Source organism: Amblyraja radiata, chromosome 1, assembly GCF_010909765.2.
Source record: "Amblyraja radiata isolate CabotCenter1 chromosome 1, sAmbRad1.1.pri, whole genome shotgun sequence".
NCBI classification, from domain to species: Eukaryota; Metazoa; Chordata; class Chondrichthyes; order Rajiformes; family Rajidae; genus Amblyraja; species Amblyraja radiata.
The window spans coordinates 127,264,171-127,287,752 of NC_045956.1; the positions used below are offsets into that span (position 1 = coordinate 127,264,171).

The 23,582-nt window shown below is 41.1% G+C and overlaps 1 long non-coding RNA gene across 1 annotated transcript; it reads right to left on the minus strand.

Moving 5' to 3' along the window:
- Positions 1-4,399: 4,399 nt before the first annotated feature.
- Positions 4,400-21,704, minus strand: LOC116979180. Its single transcript, XR_004413640.1, has 4 exons — positions 21,694-21,704; positions 20,753-20,757; positions 19,477-19,481; positions 4,400-4,505 (listed from the first exon to the last, which is right to left on the minus strand). It is a non-coding gene; the product is annotated as an uncharacterized LOC116979180 (long non-coding RNA).
- Between the last annotated feature and the right edge of the window lie 1,878 nt (positions 21,705-23,582).

Sequence of the window (23,582 nt, forward strand, 5' to 3'; positions counted from 1 at the left end):
AATCTCCTCTGTACTCTCTCTATTTTGTTGACATCCTTCCTATAATTAGGCGACCAAAATTGTACACCATACTCCAGAATTGGCCTTCACCAATGCCTTGTACAATTTTAACATTACATCCCAACTTCTATACTCAATGCTCTGATTTATAAAGGCCAGCACACCAAAAGCTTTCTTTACCACCCTATCTACATGAGATTCCACTTTCAGGGAACTGTGCACAGTTATTCCCAGATCCCTCTGTTCACCTGCATTCTTCAATTCCCTACCATTTATCATGTACGTCCTATTTTGATTTGTCCTGCCAAGATGTAGCACCTCACACTTATCAGCATTAAACTCCATCTGCCATCTTTCAGCCTACTCTTCCAACTGGCATAAATCTCTCTGTAGACTTTGAAAATCTACTTCATTATCCACAACCCCACCTATCTTAGTATCATCTGCATACTTACTAATCCAATTTACCACACCATCATCCAGATCATTGATGTACATGACAAACAACAGTGGACCCAACACAGATCCCTGTGGCACCCCACTAGTCACTGGCCTCCAACCTGACAAACAACCATCCACCATTACTCTCTGGCATCTCCCATTCAGCCACTGTTGAATCCATCTTGCTATTCCACCATTAATATCCAACAATTGAACCTTCACACAGAGAGTTGTGAATCTGTGGAGTTCTTTGCCACAGGAGGCAGCGGAGGCCAATTCACCGGATGTTTTCAAGAGAGAGTTAAATTTAGTTCTTGGGGCTAGCGAAATCAAGGGATATGGGGAAAAAGCAGGAAAGATTTTAGGTGAACAGCGATGATCATATTAAATGGCAGTGGTGGCTTAAGGGCCGAATGGCCTATTCCTGCACCTATTTTCTATGTTTCAATGCTTGAGTATATGGCAATAAAACTCAACCACTTGTGTTTGAAGCATTCATGCATGGTGGAGGTATAATGTAGTCATAGAGTGATACAGTGTGAAAACAGGCCCTTCGGTGCAACTTGCCCACACCCGCCAACATGTCCCAGCTACACTACCTGATTTTGGTCCATATCCCTCCAAACCTGTCCTATCCATGTATCAGTAACTGTTTCTTAAATGTTGGGATGAAAAATGAAGTGGTCGAGTTTTATTGCCATATACTCAAGCATAGAAACATAGAAAATAAGTACAGGAATATGCCATACGGCCCTTCGAGCCACCACTGCCATTCAAGAGAGCCATTCAGCTCCTATATGGAGAGAGCAAACATGTTTCTCACGGCAAACAATATAATGGAAATTAGTGGTGAAGAAGAGAGAGTGACTGGAACAAGTAAGGCCGTTTGCGAACACATGAAAGCGATTCTGCTCACGGAGGTCAGTCCTGAAGTGTACGATACACTCGTGAATCTCCTTGCACCCTTAAAGGCAAAAGACTTGCCATTCAATGACATTATAAAGAAGTTGGAGGAGGACTTCAACCCAAAGCACTTTAAATTGCAGAATGCTATACATTTGTATAAACTAGAAACCAGAAGCAGAATGAGACAATCAATGAGTTCATTATTGCCTTGAAAAACGTAACTTTGCACTGTAACTTTGGAACCATTCTGGGCCGCACACTACGCAGCAGAACTGTTTGTGGTCTAGTGGTCCAAACTCATGAACACTACTGATCTCACATTCGAGAAAACATGCAAGATTGCTACCACAATGGAGATGGCATCAAAGAATGTTCGCGAGTTTCGCTCACCACGGACTGCATGGCCGTTTACAGTCACAAGGAAGTGCCTATGGCCAAACCTAGAAGCGCTAAACCAAAACCAAAGTATGGTGGGAAGCCGGGTTCAGCCAGTTGTTATCGTTGCAACGGTAATCACTCATCCCAATTTTGTCAGTTCAAAATGGCCAAGTGCTATAACTGCCAGAAGAAAGGCCATATCGCCTCAGCATGTCGGGCCAAGCTTAAAACAGGAAACCAACAACCTGCGGGAATCAAGCGACAACACCAGAGAGGAGTTCACAACCTGAAGGTGAACCCAGATGTAAATGAACTTGGGTTGTACACCATTTATACATCCAACATCGATAAGCCTCCAACCAGCCAAGGCAAGGACTTTCGAACTAAACTATTGATAAATGAACAGTTAATCGATATGTGTATTGACACGGCATCAGATTGTTTGGTCATGAGCAGAGACCTGTACGAAACAAAGTTCCCACAGATACCATTGTTTGTGAGTAAGGTCAAGCTGAGAACCTACTTGGGCAAAGTTTTGGAGACATGTGGACAAATGAACTGTAAAGTTCAGCATAATGGTCAGTCAGTAACACTGCCCATCATAGTGGCTACAGAAATAAACCAACCCTCCTTGGAAAGGATGACTGAGTAGAATCGATTTAGACTGAAAGAACAATTTCAGCGTCAATTTGTCCAAATCATGTCTTGAAATCATCAAAAACAAACATGCAAACATTATTGCTGACAGTTACAGGGGAATAACGGCGTACTCTGCACACATTCGACATAAGCAAGATGTGAGACCTGTATATTGTCGACCAAGACCTGTACCATATGCACTAAAGCAACAAGTGGAGAAAGAACTCGACAGATTAGAGCGGAATGGCGTACTCATGAAGACAGACCAGAGTAACTGGGCAACGTCTATTGTGGCCGTACCCAAGGCCGACAAAACTGTTCGACGATGTGGTGACTACAAAGTCACAATCAACCATGCCGTTGATGACGAACAATATCCATTACCAACCTCGCAAGATCTGTACGCAGAACTTAGCGGAGCAAGAGGCTTTAAGAAACTGGATTTGTCCCATGATTACGCCCAATTCAATGTCGACAAGGAAAGTCAGCAGTACTTGACTATCAACACACATAAGGGCTTGTATTCATTTACAAAGCTGCCCTATGGTTTGAAATCCTCTCCGAAAATGTTTCAGTCTGTCATGGACAAAATGTTACAAGGCATTCCACACTGTGTGTGCAACCAGGATGACCTACTGATATTCACAGAGGGCATGGTAGAACATTTGGAAACCATTGAGCAAGTTCTCACACAAACGAACTGCCACAATGTCAAATTGCGGGAAAGTGACCAAGCGCTTATCAGAATTATTGAATAAAAACTGTATTGATTGGGAGGGATGTTCGAAACGTCAGAACTTGAGAATCATGGGAATCAAAGAGGGCAGAGAGGGAAATAAAAACCCTTGTGAATTTGCTGCCGATCTTCTACAAAAAGTTTTAAATTTAGATAAAGAGCATCTACTGGATCGTTCACATTGGGCATTGAGACCACGTCAGAACCCTAATGCCCCCCCAAGACATCTGATACTGAAGGTGCATTATGACCACGTTATGGAAGACATTTTGTCGAAAATTGCTGGCATCAGTAACCTATCATTTGAAGGCGACAATATCCGTATTTTCAGAGACTATCCTGCAGAGGTTGTCAAGAGAAGAGCGCTTTAGAACGAGACAAGAGGGATTCTCAGGAAAATTTCAGACCTAAGATTTGGACTGTTGTATCCTGCAAAACTCCGAGTTACCAACAAGCATAAGGAACACTTCTTTACCGATCACAAGAAAGCATTTGAGTTTGTCCAGGGCAATGAGAAATCATTGGAGTGATGAACAACATCTCCACGGGGTCAACACTTGGTGGAGAACAATTTGAACTTTAAGTTGTTATACTTAAATGATAGTTGAGCAGTTATCTTGTTATCAATTTACAACTACTATTATTTTTAGTAGTAAATATTACTAATGAATACTAACTATTATTAATTATTATGAATAAGATATTTTTAGAGTTACAAATAAAATATATATTCAATACCTATCGCAGGTATTTCATTTTATTCTATTTAAAAAAAATATTTGTTTATAATTGACTAATAATTGACTAATATTGGGCTAATATTTTTAAACTTATACGTTTGACTAATAAAAAATTCCCCATCACTGGATTAAAAATCCTTCAGGCCTAATTCTCTCTTTTTTTCCCCCTCCCTTTTATAATTGTTATTACTGAGATTTTTTTGTCTTTTAAAACACGGAACTAGTATTATTTTTTTAACAAGGCTACGTAAGTCCTTAGAATTCTAGTCTAGCTAGTGTGGCTAGTAACACTTACTGTAGTTGTAATTTTTCTATTATTTTAGCGCATTACTAACTTTCTATCTATCTATCTTAGTTTTAATTATATAAATGTTAAATTTAATTATAAGATTTTTTTTAAGGAGATATGTTCGAGATGAAGATCTATCAAATTTAAAATTTATCTATTGTGTGTTCGGGTGGAATACCAGATTCAAGGTGTTGAACCATTTGCTTCTTTACAAGCCACCCTATCCATAAGATGCAAGATGTTAATAAGAAAATCGGGGGGGAAGGAATTACATTTTGTAATTGGAATGTCAAGTGTATTAATGAACCAATCAAGAGAGGTAAAGTATTAGCACACTTAAAATCACTCAAAGCTGATATAATATTCCTTCAAGAAACTCATGTTAAAAATGAAGAACAACATAGACTGAAAACAAAATAGATTGCCAAAACGTATCATTCCTCATTCTCCCATAAGTCTAGAGGGGTTGCAATTTTAATCCGTAAGAGTATACCTTTTAAACATGTGTCCACTATTACGGATAATGATGGTAGATATATTATATTGGTGGTTGAATTATATTCAGAAAAAGTAATTTTCCTTAACGTATATGGTCCACATTTTGATAACCCACTGTTTTTTAAGAAAACACTTAATGCTATTCCGGAACTTACACAATACAATCTGTAATCGGTGGAGACTTAAATTGCACATTAGACCCTTATTTGGATTGATCATCAAGGCAAAGGAAAATAAAATCCAAGGCAAGTGAATTATTATATTCATATATTAATACTACCAATATTAAAGATGTCTGGAGAATAGAAAATCCTACTGGACAAGAATATTCAGTTTATTCACCAGTACATAAAACTTACTCAAGAATTGACTATTTTTTAGTGGACTCCAAACTTATTCCATATACATACAATTCAAAATATCATAATATTATAATTTCGGATCATGCACCTTTAACATTCATGGTTAAATTAAAAGGTATAGATTAGAAGCAGATACACTGGAGACTCAACCCTCAAATTTTAAATGATAAAGCGTGCTGCGAATACCTCACACCACAGATTAATATGTTTTTTCAGACGAACAATCTCCCAGAAACACCTGTCTCCGTTCTGTGGGAAACATTTAAACCATTTGTACGAGGAGCGCTTATCTCCTCCCAAGCCTTTCATAATAAAAAGAGCCGAGCTAAACAATATGAACTAGAAATGGAAATAAAGCAATTAGATATTGAAAATGCGATAGCTCCTTCTATGATAGAACACAACAAAATTGCTGCACTTAAATATAAACTAAATTACACATATTCAGACCAAATTATAAAACTTTATCAACATACTAAACAATTACAATTTGAATTTGGTGATAAACCACAAAAATTGCAAGCGTCAACTTCGTAAGTTAGATCAGGAAAAAACAATTCATAAAATTAGATCAGATACGGGAGAAACACTATCATTGCCTAAGGACATCAATGACAGATTTTTAAAATATTATCAGACACTTTATTCAGCCAAAAAAACAGATTGTACTATAAGAATGGAAACATTCTTAAAGAAATATAATCTTTCTGGATTTGATCTGAGAGAGAGAGAATTATTAGGTGCTGAAATTTCAATGTAAGATATCGAAGAGTTCATTAGATCCTTGAAAAATGGAAAGGCACGGGCCCCGATGGTCTAAATTCTGAATTTTATGAAAAATTGAACGATTTGATCTCTCCATCCCTACAGACATTATATAATTATGCTTTTACACAGCAGGTATTGCCAGAAACTTTAAATGAATCAACAATAACACATACCAAAAATTGATAAAGATCTTGAAGACCCTGGCTCATATAGAGCAATAGCTCTTTTAAATACCGATCAGAAGATATTAACAAAAATCTTAGGCCACAGATTAAGCTTAGTAATTCATAAATTAATACATCCCGATCAAACAGGTTTTATCCCAAAATGCTATTCATTCTATAACTTGAGACGATTGTTTAATATAATATACTCAAATAGAATAGCTAATGTAGATTTAGCAGTCATCTCGTTAGATGCTGAAAAAGCATTTGATCAGGTAGAATGGCCTTATCTCTTTTCTGTGATGGAAACATTTCAATTGGGTGAGAAGTTTTGTATATGGGTTAAACTCCAATATACTAATCCATCAGCCAGAATATTGACAAATCAAATGTTATCATCTAAATTCAATCTATCTAGAGGTTGTAGATAAGGATGCCAACTATCTCCGTTTCTATTTGGTTTAGCTATTGAACCACTTGCAGAAAGTATAAGAGCTCATCCAGAAATTTATGGGCACAATACTAAAGATACAGTTAATAACATTTCTTTATATGCAGATGATGTATTATTATACATCACAAAATCAGAAATTAGTACGCCGCTGCCTGAAAAAAGCTCTGAGAATATCTAAGGACAAACTGCACCCCCTCCACACACATCAGGCAAGAGATACCGTAGCATCAAAACCCGGACTACAAGGCTGCTAAACAGCTTCCTGCCATAGGCTGTGAGGCTGCTAAACAGCCACTCTGTACTCATAGTCACCTGATTCTGCGGCTTTGCACTGACATTTTAATAACTCTAGCACTGGCCACTCAAATCAGCTGCCCTGGACATTTTAATGATTGTTTTACTGTATTTTAATGTTGCTGTTTTACCTGCTTTTAACTATTTATACTGTTTCATCAGGGACTGGATTGTTTTGATTGTTATTATGTGTGAAATGTTTTACGTTTCATGTGCGATGCTCCAGTATTCCCTGGGAAAAGTCTTCTAATTTTGCACTGTACAACTGTTGCTTTGCAAGATGACAATAAAGTTCAAGTTCAAGTTCAAGTGAGTTTATTGTCATGTATTCCTGTATAGGACAATGAAATTCTTGCTTTGCTTCAGCACACAGAACATAGTAGGCATTTACTACAAAACAGGTCAATGTGTCCATATACCATAATATAAATATATACACACATGAATAAATAAACTGATAAAGTGCAAATAACAGAAAATGGGTTATTAATGATCAGAGTTTTGTTCGAGCCAGGTTTAATAGCCTGATAGCTGTGGGGAAGTAGCTATTCCTGAACCTGGTTGTTGCAGTCTTCAGGCTCCTGTGCCTTCTACCTGAAGGTAGCAGGGAGATAGATGAGTGTGTGGCCAGGATGGTGTGGGTCTTTGATGATGCTGCCAGCCTTTTTGAGGCAGCGACTGCGATAAATCCCCTCGATGGAAGGAAGGTCAGAGCCGATGATGGACTGGGTAGTGTTTACTACTTTTTGTAGTCTTTTCCTCTCCAGGGCGCTCAAATTGCCGAACCAAGCCACGATGCAACCGGTCAGCATGCTCTCTACTGTGCACCTGTAGAAGTTAGAGAGAGTCTTCCTTGACAAACCAACACTCCGTAATCTTCTCAGGAAGTAGAGGCGCTGATGAGCTTTCTTGATAAATGCATTAGTGTTCTCGGACCAGGAGAGATCTTCAGAGATGTACACGCCCAGGAATTTGAAGCTCTTGACCCTTTCAACCATCGACCCGTTGATATAGATGGGGCTGTGGGTCCCCCTCCTACTCCTTCCAAAGTCCACAATCAGTTCTTTGGTTTTGCTGGTGTTGAGGGCCAGGTTATTGTGCTGGCACCATATGGACAGTTGCTCAATCTCTCTTCTGTACTCTGACTCATCCCCATCAGTGATACGTCCCACAACAGTGGTGTCGTCAGCGAACTTGATGATGGAGTTCGCACTGTGACTGGCTACGCAGTCATGAGTATAGAGTGAGTACAGCAGGGGGCTGAGCACGCAGCCTTGAGGTGCTCCCGTGCTGATTGTTATCGAGGCTGACACATTTCCACCAATACGAACAGATTGTGGTCTGTGAATGAGGAAGTCGAGGATCCAATTGCAGAGGGATGCGCAGAGACCCAGTTCTGCAAGTTTGATAACCAGCTTGGAGGGGATGATTGTGTTAAATGCCGAGCTGTAATCGATGAATGACAGCCTGACATATGAGTTTTTGTTGTCCAAGTGGTCCAGAGCGGAGTGGAGGGCCAGCGAGATCGCATCCACCATTGATCTGTTGTGGCAGTAAGCGAACTGCAGTGGGTCCAGGTTTTTGTCGAGGTAGGAGTTGATTTGTGCCATGATCAGCCTCTCAAAGCAATTCATCACCACAGGCGTTAGTGCCACAGGTCGATAGTCATTGAGGCACTTCACCTTACTCTTCTTGGGCACTGGCATAATTGATGCCCTTTTGAAGCAGGTGGGGACCTCAGACCTCAGAAGTGAGAGGTTGAAAAAGTCCGTAAAACCTCCAGCCAGTTGGTCCGCACAGGTTTTTTGGACACGACCAGGCATACCATCAGGTCCAGGCACTTTTCGAAGGTTCACCCCTCTGAAGGATATCCTGACATCGGCCTCTGTGAATGAGACTGAAATACCATCACAGCAAATGGGGGCTCGGGAAGGCACATTGAGCTCATCAGGGAGTGATGTTTCGCCGACATACGAACTGCCTCCTGATTTCACCATGTAGGAGGTGATTGCATTCAGGCCCTGCCACAGCTGCTGAACGTTTGTCTCATCCTCCAGTTTAGAGCAGAAGTCCCTTTTGATCTTTTTGATGGCCTTACCAAGGTCACATCTGGACTTCTTGTAGACCACTGTATCATCAGACATGAATGCCCGGTGTCTGGTCTTCAGAAGAGTGCGGATCTCAAAGTTCATCCAAGGTTTCCGATTGGGAAACAGGCCGAAAGTTTTTGTAGGGATTCAGTACTCCACACATTTCTTAATGAAGTCTGTAACCACTGTGACGTATTCGTTCAAGTCCGTTGCTGAGTCCTTGAACATTGCCCAGTCTACAGACTCCAAACAGTCCTGTAGTTGTTCCTCTGCCTTACCCTGGGAAAATCTACTCTTTACAGACCTCTTATCTATATTACTAAAAGTCTGATCTTGACCACTTCCTTTTTTTTTTTTTTTTTGTTTATTTTATTAGAAGTTAATACAATACAAAACAATACAGTGGCACCTAATTTTAGGTGCCAACTATGTCATACCATAATCCATTCCATGTACAACCTCTAGTTTTATGTTATGAGAAGGAAGTAAGCAAGACAAGAAAAAGAAAACAATAGAAAGGGGAAAGAGTGGAAAAATAGATGGTAGAGAGTAGAAAAATGTGAAGTGTGGATATAAAAAATAAAAATGAAAAAAAAAAAGGTGGAAAGTAGAAATAGAAGAGAAGGCCCCTTAAAAGAACATTTTTCAAATCTATATTCGGAGATGTAGATCTATCCACGTCATGAACTGAAATCAGCAATCCTTATGATACCGCTGCATCACATGATTCCAAAAAGTCGATGAAAGGAGACCAACTCCTTAAGAATTGGTCAGATTTATCTATTAGTCGGAGTCTCATTTCTTCAAGGCGTGCTATGTCCATCATATTCCTAATCCACATTTTAACAGTTGGTATGGTTGTATTTTTCCAAAATTTAAGTATCAATTTCTTTCCAATTATTAACCCATAATTAAAAAAAACATTTTGGTCTTTATTTAAATTGGTATCTTCTCCTATTATTCCAAATATAATCCATTCCATTTTGGGCTCTATTCTTGACTTGAAGAGCTTTGTAAATATAACAAATATATCACTCCAAAATGTATTCAACTTTGTACATCCTACAAATGAATGTGTTATATTAGCGTTTTGAAACAAACATTTATCGCATCTGGGAGAGACGTTTGGATAAAATGTATTCAACCTCGTTTTTGAATAATATAGTCTATGTAATAATTTGAATTGAATTAAATTATGTCTTGTATTAATAGAACAGTTATGTGTATTCATCAAATACCTTTCCCATCTATCCTTCGAGATCTTTATCATTAGCTCATGTTCCCAATCTTCCCTTAGTGCTTCTGTTGAGGGTGATTCTCTATATAATATATTATTATAAAAGTATGATATTAATTTTTGTGAATCAGCCTTAATATTCATTGCTTCTTCTAAAGGGTCTAAAAATATAGTTTGAAATCTATGTGTATATTTCTTCATGAAGTCACATACCTGTATATATTTAAAATATTGATTATCCTTCAATTTAAATTTTAATTTTAATTGTTGAAATGATAACAGTTTACCCAATTCATACATATCCCCTACTTTCCTAATCCCCAGTCTATCCCATTTTTGATATGTGTTGTCGATGAGAGAAGGTTTGAATGCGGGGTTGTTCAATAGTGGGGTTAGTACTGATAAATTATTTAATTTCAAGGATACTTTTATTTGTTTCCAAATTCTTATTATATTGTGAATAATTGGGTTCTTCTTATATATTATACTATTCAATTTTATCGGTGAGAGCAGGATCGTTCCTATATCGTGCGGATAGCACTCCTCTTTCTCCATTCTTATCCACTCCAACTGCTGAGTGGAACTATCCAGCCAGTACATTATGTTCTTAATATGCACTGCCCAGTGTTAATACATAAAGTTAGGTAATGATAAACCCCCAACTTCTTTAGATTTGCACAAATGCTTTCGTTGAATTCTATGTGTTCTGTAATCCCATATAAAATTAGTGATAGTGGAATCTAGTTTTTTGAAAAAATATTTTGGAATATATATTGGGATCGCTTGAAACAAATATATAATTGTGGTAAGAAAGTCATTTTTATAGCGTTAATTCTACCTATCAATGAGAGCGGAAGTGTTTTCCAAAATTTAATCATATCATTCAGTTTATTTAATAGTGGTATAAAATTGGCACTAAATAATGATTTGTGTCTTCTCGTAATTTGAATACCCAGATACTTGAATTTTTCTGTTGCAACTTTGAAGGGGAATTTTAGTAAGTGTCTCGAATCCTGTGGTTTTAAAGACATAATTTCGCTTTTATTCCAATTTATTCTATATCCTGAAAAAGAGCCGAATTCCTCAATTAGTGTTAATAAGGTGGGTATACTCGTTTGTGTATTAGTAATATATAAAAGAATATCATCAGCATATAATGAAATTTTATTCTTTGAATCCTTAGTGTTATATCCGTGAATATTCGGGTGATTTCTAAACCTTTCGGCCAACGGTTCTATCATAAGGGCAAATAGCAATGGTGATAAGGCACACCCTTGCCTATTACCCCTTGATAAGTAAAATTTTGGAGATAGCGTATTGTTAGTTAATATTCTTGCCGTAGGTCTATCGTAAAGTAGTTTAACCCATCTAATAAAATTCTCTCCCATATTGAATTTTTGGAGTACCTTGTATAAATACTGCCATTCTACTTGATCAAATGCCTTCTCTGCATCCAGCGTGACAACTGAAATATCTTCATTGTCCTCATTATGAGAGTACATTATATTGAAAAGCCTTCTCAAATTATTAAATGATTGTCTTTTGGGTATAAATCCCGTTTGATCCGTTTTTATTAAATTGTTAATATAATTATTTAGCCTTCTAGCTAGAATCTTTGCTAAAATTTTCTGATCCGTATTTAGTAGTGAAATAGCTCTATAAGAACCCGGTTCATCTAAATCTTTATCTTTTTTCCACTTCCTGTTGTTCTGTATATTGATTTTTGGCCATCTTACTCAGAGTCCCCCTCCACTGCGCAGGACAAGAGGATTTTTCCCATCAATGAAAAATAAAAGAGTTATTAGTGTTTAAAAAAGTTGAGATTCTCTCTCCTGAAGGCCACGCCCCTTCCGGAGTGACTATAAAACCCGGAAGTGTTGAGTGCCTCAGTCAGGTTTGGCAAGATGGCGGAGCGAGAGGGTCATGTCTCTCAGTCTGAGCTGTGAATAACACTGAACACATGTCTACTAAATTGTGAGTGGTTTTACTGACCTTTCAGTGCACTTAATATGGTTTGAAAATATAGTTTGGAAATGCTAAAGCTGTGTTGCCTTTGGTTTGTAAATGCTAAAGCTGTGTTGCCTTTGGTTTGGAAATGCTAAAGCTGTGTTGCCTTTGGTTTGGAAATGCTAATGCTAAAGCCAATGTTGTACCATTGTTTAAAAAGGGTTCTAAGAGTAAACCTAGCAATTATAGACCTATTAGTTTGACTTCAGTGGTGGGCAAATTAATGGAAAAGATACTTAGAGATAATATATATAAGCATCTGGATAAACAGGGTCTGATTAGGAACAGTCAACATGGATTTGTGCCTGGAAGGTCATGTTTGACTAATCTTCTTGAATTTTTTGAAGAGGTTACTAGGGAAATTGACGAGGGTAAAGCAGTGGATGTTGTCTATATGGACTTTAGTAAGGCCTTTGACAAGGTTCCTCATGGAAGGTTGGTTAAGAAGGTTCAACTGTTGGGTATAAATGCAGGAATAGCAAGATGGATTCAACAGTGGCTGAATGGGAGAAGCCAGAGGGTAATGGTGGATGGCTGTTTGTTGTGTTGGAGGCAGGTGACTAGTGGGGTGCCTCAGGGATCTGTGTTGGGTCCTTTGTTGTTTGTCATGTACATCAATGATCTGGATGAAGGGGTGGTAAATTGGATTAGTAAGTATGCAGATGATACCAAGATAGGGGGTGTTGTGGATAATGAAGAGGATTTCCAAAGTCTACAGAGTGATTTAGGCCATTTGGAAAAAATGGGCTGAAAGATGGCAGATGGAGTTTAATGCTGATAAATGTGAGGTGCTACACCTTGGCAGGACAAATCAAAATAGGACGTACATGGTAAATGGTAGGGAATTGAAGAATACCGTTGAACAGAGGGATCTGGGAATAACCGTGCATAGTTCCTTGAAGGTGGAATCTCATATAGATAGGGTGGTAAAGAAAGCTTTTGGTATGCTAGCCTTTATAAATCAGAGCATTGAGTATAGAAGCTGGGATGTAATGTTAAAATTGTACAAGGCATTGGTGAGACCAAATCTGGAGTATGGTGTACAATTTTGGTCGCCCAATTATAGGAAGGATGTCAACAAAATAGAGAGAGTACAGAGGAGATTTACTAGAATGTTGCCTGGGTTTCAACAACTAAGTTACAGAGATAGGTTGAATAAGTTAGGTCTTTATTCTCTGGAGCGCAGAAGGTTAAGGGGGGACTTGATAGAGGTCTTTAAAATGATGAGAGGGATAGACAGAGTTGATGTGGACAAGTTTTTCCTTTGAGAATAGGGAAGATTCAAACAAGAGGACATGACTTCAGAATTAAGGGACAGAAGTTTAGGGGTAACATGAGGGGGAACTTCTTTACTCAGAGAGTGGTAGCGGTGTGGAATGAGCTTCCAGTGGAAGTGGTGGCGGCAGGTTCGTTGGTATCATTTAAAAATAAATTGGATAGGCATATGGATGAGAAGGGAATGGAGGGTTATGGTATGAGTGCAGGAAGGTGGGACTAAGGGAAAAAAGTTGTTCGGCACGGACTTATAGGGCCGAGATGGCCTGTTTCCGTGCTGTAATTGTTATATGGTTATATGGTTTGGAAAAGCTAAACCTGTGTTGCCTTTGGTTTGGAAATGCTAAAGTTGTGTTGCCTTTGGTTTGCAAATGCTAAAGCTGTGTTGGTTAATTAAAGTTGCCTTGCCTAATAAAAGTTGCCTTGACTAATTAAAGTTGTCTTGCCTAATTAAAGTTGCCTTGCCTAATTAAAATTGCCTAGCCTTCTATAAATTAAAAGTTTAATCTTGCCCACTTCCTGTTTGCGCTTTATATTGATTTTAGAAAAAACGCTACCACGTATGGCTGTGATTTTTGGCCATCTTACTCGGGGTCCCCCTCTGCTCCTCAGGTGCCAAGGATGTTTCCCATCAATGAAAATTAAATGAGTTATTAGTGTTTTAAAAATGTTGAGATTCTCTCTCCAGTCAATCACGCCATGAAGGTCATGCTCCTTCTGGTGGGAGGGAGGGAGGCACTATAAAACATGGAGGAGGGAGAGGTCACGACCCGCTGTCTTTAGTGGCCTTGCACCCTGCTTGAAATGGTATGAAACTGCACTTGAATTTGGTGGCCTTGCACCCTGCTTGAAGTGGTAAGAAACTGCACTTGAATTTGGTGGCCTTGCACCCTGCTTGAAATTGAATTTCAAGGAATAGCCGTGAGTCAACTGCCAGTCCACCAGCCGTGAGTGAGGGAGCTGCCAGCACAACAGGCTTGAGTGAGCGAGCAGCCAGCCCAAGAATGCATTCAGCCCACAATGTCCATACTAGCCCTCTGGAAACCAGTCTCACTTAGTTTAGTTTAATTATAAAATTCTGGTAGAACTCAGCGGGTCAGTCAGCATCTATGGAGATAAATAGACAGGCAATGTTTCAGGTTGGGACTCTTCTTCAGACTGCCATTTGCACTTTGCTCAAGATTCAAATATCGGCTTTTCCTTATATCCACCAGATTATTGTGCTGGCACATTTGGTCAAAAGGCAACAATTGTGAGTGTTAATGCTGATTGGAAGATTGAGAAGAGAGCAAACTCTCAGAAGAGATACCCTAAGGCAGAGGGGGTAAATGTGGGCCACATTAAGGAGCTAAGTGCTGAATTTAAACCCACAATGCATCAGGTGACGACGAATCTGAAGAAGGGTCTCGACCTGAAACATCGCCTATTCCTTTTCTCCAGAGATGCTGCCTGACCCGCTGAGTCACTCCAGCTTTTTGTGTCTGTCTGGTTTAAACCAGCATCTGCAGTTCCTCCCTACATACCAGTTTTTGTTGGTGGGTTGGTAGAGAGAAATAGCAGCTACCCATTCCCTGGCATTAACATCTCAGTTCCCCTGTCCTAGGCTCACCTCATAAATGTAATCACAAAGAAGGCAAGTCATGCCTCTATTTTCTTAGAAGGTTAAAGAAATTTGGCATGTCACAGAATATTGTGACATTGTTCTACAGGTGAACTGTAAGCAGCATGGTCCTGTGTGGCAATTTCATTGCATGTGCAATGTGCAGTGCATGAGATTGCACAGTCCTTCTCAAGATTATTCAGCTCTTTCTTCGTTTTTCCTCACAGATTTAGTTTAGTTTGGAGATACAGCAAGGAAAGAGGCCTTCGGCCCACTGAATCCGCTCCGACCAGCGATTCCCGCACATTAACACTATCCTACACACAATATGGACAATTTGCATTTATACCAAGCCAATTAACTACAAAGTTGTACATCTTTGGAGTGTGGGAGGAAACCAACAGTCTCAACAAAGATCTCAAACAAAACCAACAGTCATGGGGAGAACTTACAATCTCCACACAGACAGCACCCGTAGTCGGGATTGAACCCGAGTTTCTAGCACTGTGAGCAGTGTAAGGCAGCAACTCTACCGTTACTCCATGGTGCTGCCCTATAATTTTGAACAAGTTGTTTATGTGCAGACCAAACTATATACCATCTATATTACTAAAACTAAGATCTTGACCGTTTTCGACTTTCTGTTTCGTGATTTCCGAGAGAAGGTCGCTACTTATGACCGTCATTTTTGGCCACCGCGCTCAGAGTCCCCCTCCGCCGGATTGGAGTGGAGGATTTTCCCCATCGATGAAAAATCAGGGAATTATTAATGTTTTTAAAATGTCGCCATTCTCTCTACTGCCCCCGCTGGCGGCAGGGGGGAAGGACTATAAAACCCGAAAGTGTCGTGCCTCACTTAGTCTCTGCGAGACAGAGGAAGCAAGATGATCACGGCTCTCTGAGCTGCGGATAACACTGAACGCACGTCTACTCTACTGTGAGTCCCATCGATGTGGTTTTCAGAAAATGTGTTTGTTGCTTGCAATGTCTTTGCCAAATTGGCTAGGCTTTTAAAGACTCTTCAGAAATTGTGTTTGTTGGCTTGCAAAGTGTTTGCCCAATTGGCTTTGCTTTTAAAGAGTTTTCAGAAAATGTGTTTTTTTGTCTTGCAAAGTGTTTGCTCAATTGGCTTGACTTTCAAAGGTCTTTCAGAAAATGTGTTTTTTTGGCTTGCAAAGTGTTTGCCCAATTTGCTTGGCATTTAAAGGGCTTTCAGAAAATGTGTTGTGTTGGCTTGCAAAGTGTTTGCCCAATTGGCTTTTAAAGAGCTTTCAGAAAATGTGTTTCGTTGGCTTGCAAAGTGTTTGCCCATTTGGCTTGACTTTTAAAATGCTTTCAGAAAATGTGTTTTGTTGGCTTGCAAAGTGTTTGCCCAATTGGCTTGGCTTTTAAAGGGCTTTCAACAGTTTTCGGATGGATAAAACGTGAATAAACATTTTATTAGATCAGGACTGTGTTTAATTGCAAAATTGGCGCTCATTCCATGACTTCCGCTTAGTGGCAAGATGGCGCCGATGATGTCATTTCCGGTTAGCAACAAGATGGCGCTGAGTGCGTCATTTCCGGTTCGTGGCAAGATGGCGCTGGCTGCAGAAGGCACAGAATGAAGACGTCGTTGAATAATTCAAGAGAGCTTACTGCTCTGTCTCTGGTGAGTGTGTTTGTTGGATGTTATTTAAAGCACATTTTGCTTCAGCAGCAGCCTCGACAAGAGGCTTTAAACATGTGAATCATTCGGTTTACACACTGTATGTTCACCACGTTCTGAAGTTACTTGGCATTTTAGTAGGTGTGTGTGTGTGTGTGTGTGTGTGTGTGTGTGTGTGTGTGTGTGTGTGTGTGTGTGTGTGTGTGTGTGTGTGTGTGTGTGTGTGTGTGTGTGTGTGTGTGTGTGTGTGTGTGTCTGTGTGTCTGTGTGTCTGTGTGTCTGTGTGTCTGTGTGTCTGTGTGTCTGTGTGTCTGTGTGTCTGTGTGTCTGTGTGTGTGAGTGAGTGTGTGAGTGTATGTACATGTCAGTGAGTGTGTATGTGTTTGTGTGTCTGTGTGTGTCTCTGTGTAAGTGTGAGTGTCTGTATGTGTGTTAGTGTATGTGTGTGCACTCTGCTTGAAATGCTGTGAAATTGGATTTGCTGGCCTGCACTTCGCTTGGAGTGCTGTGAGGTTGGACTTGCTGCCTGCACACTTGCATTGGGGGACAAAGCCTCCCGTGTGACAGGGACCCAACGGGTATCAATTGTTCTAGTTTAATTATAAAATGCTGGTGAAACTCAGCGGGTCAGTCAGCAACTATGGAGGTAAATGGACAGGCGATGTTTCAGGTTGGGACTCTTCTTCAGATTGTCATTTATTTTTTGCTCAAGATTGCAATATATGCTTTTCCTTATATCCACCATTTAATCATGGTCAAAGCTGCCACATACCAAATCAGTTTAACAATTAAACTTTGTTCAGCAAACAAATGCTATTCAACAAATTCAAATTATGTTCAGCAATTCAACAATTTAAATGCAGGAGACTTCAATAAAAACAGAAAATTTAGCAAACATATTGCAGGTCTATTTGCAGATGATCAGGAAACATGAATCATCATTTGGTTGGAAAACCGCAGCAGTTGGTTTGCAGTGTATCTCACCCTGCGAAATGTACTGCATTTGAATTTTCACATGTCCCTTGTCCAGTGGTTTGAGATTCAATCTGCAGATTAATGTATCATTAGTGATGAAACCCACCAGTACCACCAAACTGGTCTTCACAAGTGAGCTTTGCAACAGCCTTCTTAATAACATGATGATGTTTTTAAATGTTCATTGCTTTACTGAAACCGTTTGCAATGATATGTTCAAATTTCCCACACAACAACAACAGTGCAAGTGAAGTCCATCCAACGCAAATGAAGGTTAAAAAAAACAGGACTATATGTTGCGGGAGCAGAAGTGAACCATTTAACCTTTTGATCCCATTCCATAATTCATTGACACATGGTGGTGCAACTGTAGAGCTACTGCCTCACGGAGCCAGAGACCTGGGGTCAATCCTGACCAAGGGTGCTGTCTGTACAGAGCTTGTACGTTCTTGTACGTGATCTGCGTTGGTTTTCTCTGAGTGCTGCGGTTTCCTCCCACACTCCAAAGACGTACAGATTTGTAGGTTAATTGACTTTGGTGAAATATGTAAATTATCCCTACTATGTGTAGGATAGTGTTAATAAGCGGTGATCGCTGGTTGGCACCGACACAATGGGCCAAAGGGCCTGCTTCCGCACTGTATCTCTTAACAAAATCTCTAAACTAAACTAAACTAAATTGTAGTTACCTGTAGTTAATTTAATCTTCAATTTAATCTTCATCTCAATTCATTTTCATTCTCAATTTAATCTCCCTGCAATATCTCCATTTGCCTTGAACCCCTTGTATCCAGAAAACGATCAACCTTTGTTTTGAATATACTCAGACTGAATATCCATGGATCTGTCTTCACTAAGGAGTACACAAACAAGCTTCCTGATATAGTAGTGGCCAGAGGATCTGGGGTGACGGAGGAACTGAAGGAAATGGTGTTGGAAAGACTGATGGGACTGAAGGCTGATAAATCCCCAGGGCCTGATGGTCTGCATCCCAGGGTACTTAAGGAAGTGGCTTTAGAATTTGTGGATGCATTGGTGATAATTTTCCAATGTTCTACAGACTCAGGTTCAGTTCCTGTGGATTGGATGGTAGCTAATGTTATCCCACTTTTTAAGAAAGGCGGGAGAGAGAAAACGGGGAATTATAGACCAGTTAGCCTGACATAGGTGGTGGGGAAGATGCTGGAGTCAATTATAAAAGATGAAATAGCCGAACATTTGGATAGCAGTAACAGGATTGGTCCGAGTCAGCATGGATTTACGAAGGGGAAATCATGCCTGACTAATCTCCTGGAATTTTTTGAAGATGTTACTAGGAAAATGGACAAGGGAGAGCCAGTCGATGTAGTGTACCTGGACTTTCAGAAAGCATTTGATAAGGTCCCACATAGGAGATTAGTGGGCAAAATTAGGGCATATGGTATTGGAGTGCTGACATTGGTAGAGAAGTGGTTGGCAGACAGGAAACAAAGAGTAGGGATTAACGGGTCCCTTTCGGAATGGCAGGCAATGACTAGTGGGGTACCGCAAGACTCGGTGCTGGGACCGCAGCTATTTACAATATACATCAAAGATTTTAATGAAGGGTTTCAAAGTAACATTAGCAAATTTGCAGATGACACAAAGCTGCGTGGCAGTGTGAACTGTGAGGAGGATGCTACGAAAATGCAGGGTGACTTCGACAGGTTGGGGGAGTAGGCAGATACATGGCAGATGAAGTTTAATGCGGATAAATGTGAGGTTATCCAATTTGGTAACAAAAACAGGAAGGCAGATTACTATCTAAATGGCGTCAAGTTGGGAAAAGGGGAAGTACAACGGGATCTGGGGGTCCTTGTGCATCAGTCTATGAAAGTAAGCATGCAGGTACATTAGGCAGTGAAGAAAGCGAATGGCATGTTGGCCTTTATAACAAGAGGAATCGAATATAGGAGCAAAGAGATCCTTCTGCAGTTGTACAGAGCCATAGTGAGACCACACCTGGAGTATTGTGTGCAGTTTTGGTCCCCTAATTTAAGGAAGGACATTCTTGCTATTGACGGGGTGCAGCATAATTCCCGGGATGGCGGGATTGACATATGCTGAGAGAATGGAGCAGCTGGGCTTGTACACTCTGGAGTTTAAAAGGATGAGAGGGGTTCTCATTGAAACATATAAGATTGTTAGGGGTTTGGACACGCTAGAGGCAGAAAACATGTTGCCGATGTTGGGGGAGTCCAGAACCAGGGGCCACAGTTTAAGAACAAGGAGTAAGCCATTTAGAACGGAGACGAGGAAACACAGAGAGTGGTGAGTCTGTGGAATTCTCTGCCTCAGAGGGCGGTGGAGGCAGGTTCTCTGGATCTCCGTTCTAAATGGCTTACACCTTATTCTTAAACTGTGGCCGCTGGTTCTGGACTCCCCCAACATCGGGAACATGTTTACTGCCTCTAGCGTGTCCAAACCCTGAACAATCTTATATGTTTCAATGAGATCCCCTCAATTCCTTCTAAACTCCGAGCCTAGCCGCTCCATTCTCTCAGCATATGACAGTCCCGCCATCCCGGGAATTAAGCTTGTAAACTTACGCTGCGCTCCCTCAAATTAGGGGACCAAAACTGCACACAATATTCCAGGTGTGGTCTCACTAGGGCTCTGTGCAACTGCAGAAGGACCTCTTTGCTCCTATATTCGATTCCTCTTGTTGTAAAGGCCAACATGTCATTCGCTTTCTTCACTGCCTGTTGTACCTGCATCCTTACTTTCATAGTCTGGAACACAGTGCCAGAGGTGGTGGTGGAGCAGATGCGATAATATTTAAACGGGTTTTAGATTGGTAGATGGAAATACAGGGATTGGAGGGATATGGATCACAATTAGGTGGAGGAGATTAGTTTGATTTGACATCATGTTTGGCGCAGATATTATGGCCCAAAGAGGTGGTTTCTATGTTGTACTGGTTCATGTTTTAGCAGAGCCTAGGGTGGCACAGTGGCTCAGTGGTAGAGTGCTACCTCACAGCGCCGGGTTTGATCCTGACGACGGGTGCTGTCTGTACAAAGTCTGTACGTTCTCCCCGTGACCTGCGTGGGTTTTTTCCAAGTGCTTCGGTTTCCTCCCACACTCCAAAGACATACATGTTTGTTGGCAAATTGGCTTGGTAAAACTATAAATTGTCCCTTGTGTGTGTAGGATAGAGCTAGTGTACAAGGATCGCTGGTCGGCGCGGACTTGATGGGACGAAGGGCTTGTTTCCTCGCTGTATCTTTAACCTAAACTAAACTAAATTAAAAATGCACATACTTTTCTTTATCTCTATGCACAACTTGTACAGTAACTGAATATCCAGTTGTCTCATGGGATGCTGAGTTATTAATCCTATGGTCTATTTCAAGATGTCGGCCATTATTCATCCACCTGGTCACAATAATGTCAAATTCGTTAGCCACAGATATGTAAATATGACTATGCAGCTCCACGTTTTAAGAATTATAACCCTTTCAAGAACCCCTTCAAGCTTGCCAAGGTATTTCCTACAACATGGTGCCCAGAACTGAACATTATATTCTAAATGCAGTCTCACCAACGTCTTATACAACTGCAACTTGATCTCCCAACTTCTATACTTAATACTCTTTTTAGCCTTTTTGACCACCTTATCTACCTGCGACTCGACCTTCAAGGAATCATGCACCTGTATTCCTAGATCCCTCTGCTCCACAACACTACCCAGAGGCCTACCATTTACTTGTTAGACATCCCATCTACAGCTCTGCCCTCATCGACCTTTTTGGTCACGTCTTCAAAAAAATCTATCCAATTTGTGAGACACAACTTTCCACGTACAAAACTATGCTGATTATCCCGAATCAGCGCTTGCCCATCCAAATGCCTGTATAACCTATCCCTCAGAATAATCTCCAGTAACTTTCCAACTACAGATGTTAAACTCTCCAGCCTATAGTTCCCAGCATTTTCCCTGCAGCCCTTCTTGAAAAGAGGCACAACATTTGCCACCCTCCAGTCTTCCGGCACCTCTCCTGTATTTTAGGACAACTCCTAAATTTCAATCAGGACTTCCGCAATTAACATAGACATAGAAAATAGGTGCAGGAGGAGGCCATTCGGCCCTTCGAGCCAGCAACGCCATTCATTGTGATAATGGCTTCACTGCCTGCTGTACCTGCACGCCAACTTTCAGTGACCGGTGTACAAGGACACTGAAAGTTGCCTTACAGGTACAGCAGGTAGTGAAGAAAGCTAATGGAATGTTGGCCTTCATAACACGAGGATTTCAGTACAGGAGTAAAGAGGTTCTTCTGCAGTTGTATAGGGCTCTGGTGAGACCATATCTGACGTATTGTGTACAGTTTTGGTCTCCTAATTTGAGGAAGGACATCCTCATGATTGAGGCAGTGCAGCGTAGGTTCACGAGATTGATTTCCTCTCTAGTTTCCCGCAATGTCCTCGGATATATCAGATCAGGCCCTGGAGATTTGTCTACCTTCATACACGACAGTGCCTTCAGTACTTATTTGACGGTAACACTGACTGCTCTCAAGACACTTCCATTGACTGACACAAGTTCCTCCGTCCTACTATCTTTCTCCTCGGTAAATACAGAGGAGAAATACTCATTGAGGACCTTGCCCATCTCCTGTGGCTCCACACAGAGGTGACCGCTTTGATTCCTGAGAGGTCGCACTCTCTCTCAAGTTACCCTTTTCCCCCTTATGTATTTTAAAAATCGTTTGCGATTGTCCTTAATGCTACCCATCAGAGCTGTCTCCTGGCCCCTTTTTGCCCTTCTGATCTCCTTTTTCAATTTACTCCTAAAGGGCCTGTCCCACCAGTATGCGATTGAGGCATACGGCCTCGCGGGGCCGGTCCCAATTCGAAGCGCGGAGATGTACGGAGTTGTGCGGGGTTGGTTCCGACATCATACTCACCAATCAGCTGGGCAGGAGGCGGGCCAACTGAATTTGGACGTCACACGGCGTCGGGCAGTGACGTCATCACGCAACGGCACGCCCGGCGCTGACGTCATCATGCAACGCCACGCGCTAGGCGAAAGCCGTCAAGACACTGCGTACGGTGTCAAGACGCTGCGTACGGCCTCAATGCGGCTGCGGGCCGACAGGCCGTTGTCGCGCGGGATTTTCGGACAGTGCAAGATTTTTGGAGCCCCGCGCGATGTTGGGACCAGCCCCGCAAAACTCCATACGCCTCCGCCGATCTAAGTGGGACCGGCCCCGCGAGGTCGTACACCTCAAGCGACCACGTTTGCTCGCGCTAGATGCATGCTGGTGGGACAGGCCCTTTAGTCCCCGAAACTCGTCCAGGGATTCACTTGATCCCAGCTGCCTACACCTGCCCCATGCATCCTTCTTGTTTTTGACCAACGCCTCAATTTCCCTCATCAGCAAAGCTTCCTTATGTTTGCCTGCTTTGCCCTTCACTCTAATGGGGATAACGTACATATCCTGAGCATTCGTCAGCACACTTAAAAACATCCCACTTGGCCGATGTTCCTTTCCCCTCAAATAACCTGCTCCAGTCAACTTGAGCAAAAACTTTTCTCAAACCCTCAAAGTTGGCCTTACCTCAGTTGGCTCAAAAACCTCTCCTGAACACTTTTGAGGAAGTGAACCCCATTTAAACCTTCACACTATGATTCCCCAGTCTATATTGGGAAAATGAAATCCCCTACAACAATAACCTTATTTGACCTGCAGCTGTCTGCAATCTCCTGGCACATGTGTTCATCTAAGAAGCCCAGGGAGCCGTTGGTGCGAGGGGAGGAGTACCTGCGCTGTAAGTATAAAATACATCGCGGGACTTGCTTTCACAGAGGCCCAGGGACCTGACACAAAAATCGGCAACGTTCCAGAGAAGGGGTCTGGTGGAAGCCTCTGATTGGTGGAAGAGGACTGGGTTTACATTTTTACATTTCTGCCTTCAGGTTAAGGATTCTGGGAGTTGAGTGTGCAGTATTTATTAGTATTTATTAGTAAAGTTTAAAGGATAAAGTTTTGTGTTTTTTAATATTTAATATAGAGTTAATTTGGGAGTAAGATATGTCAGTGGAGATTGGCCCCGTGG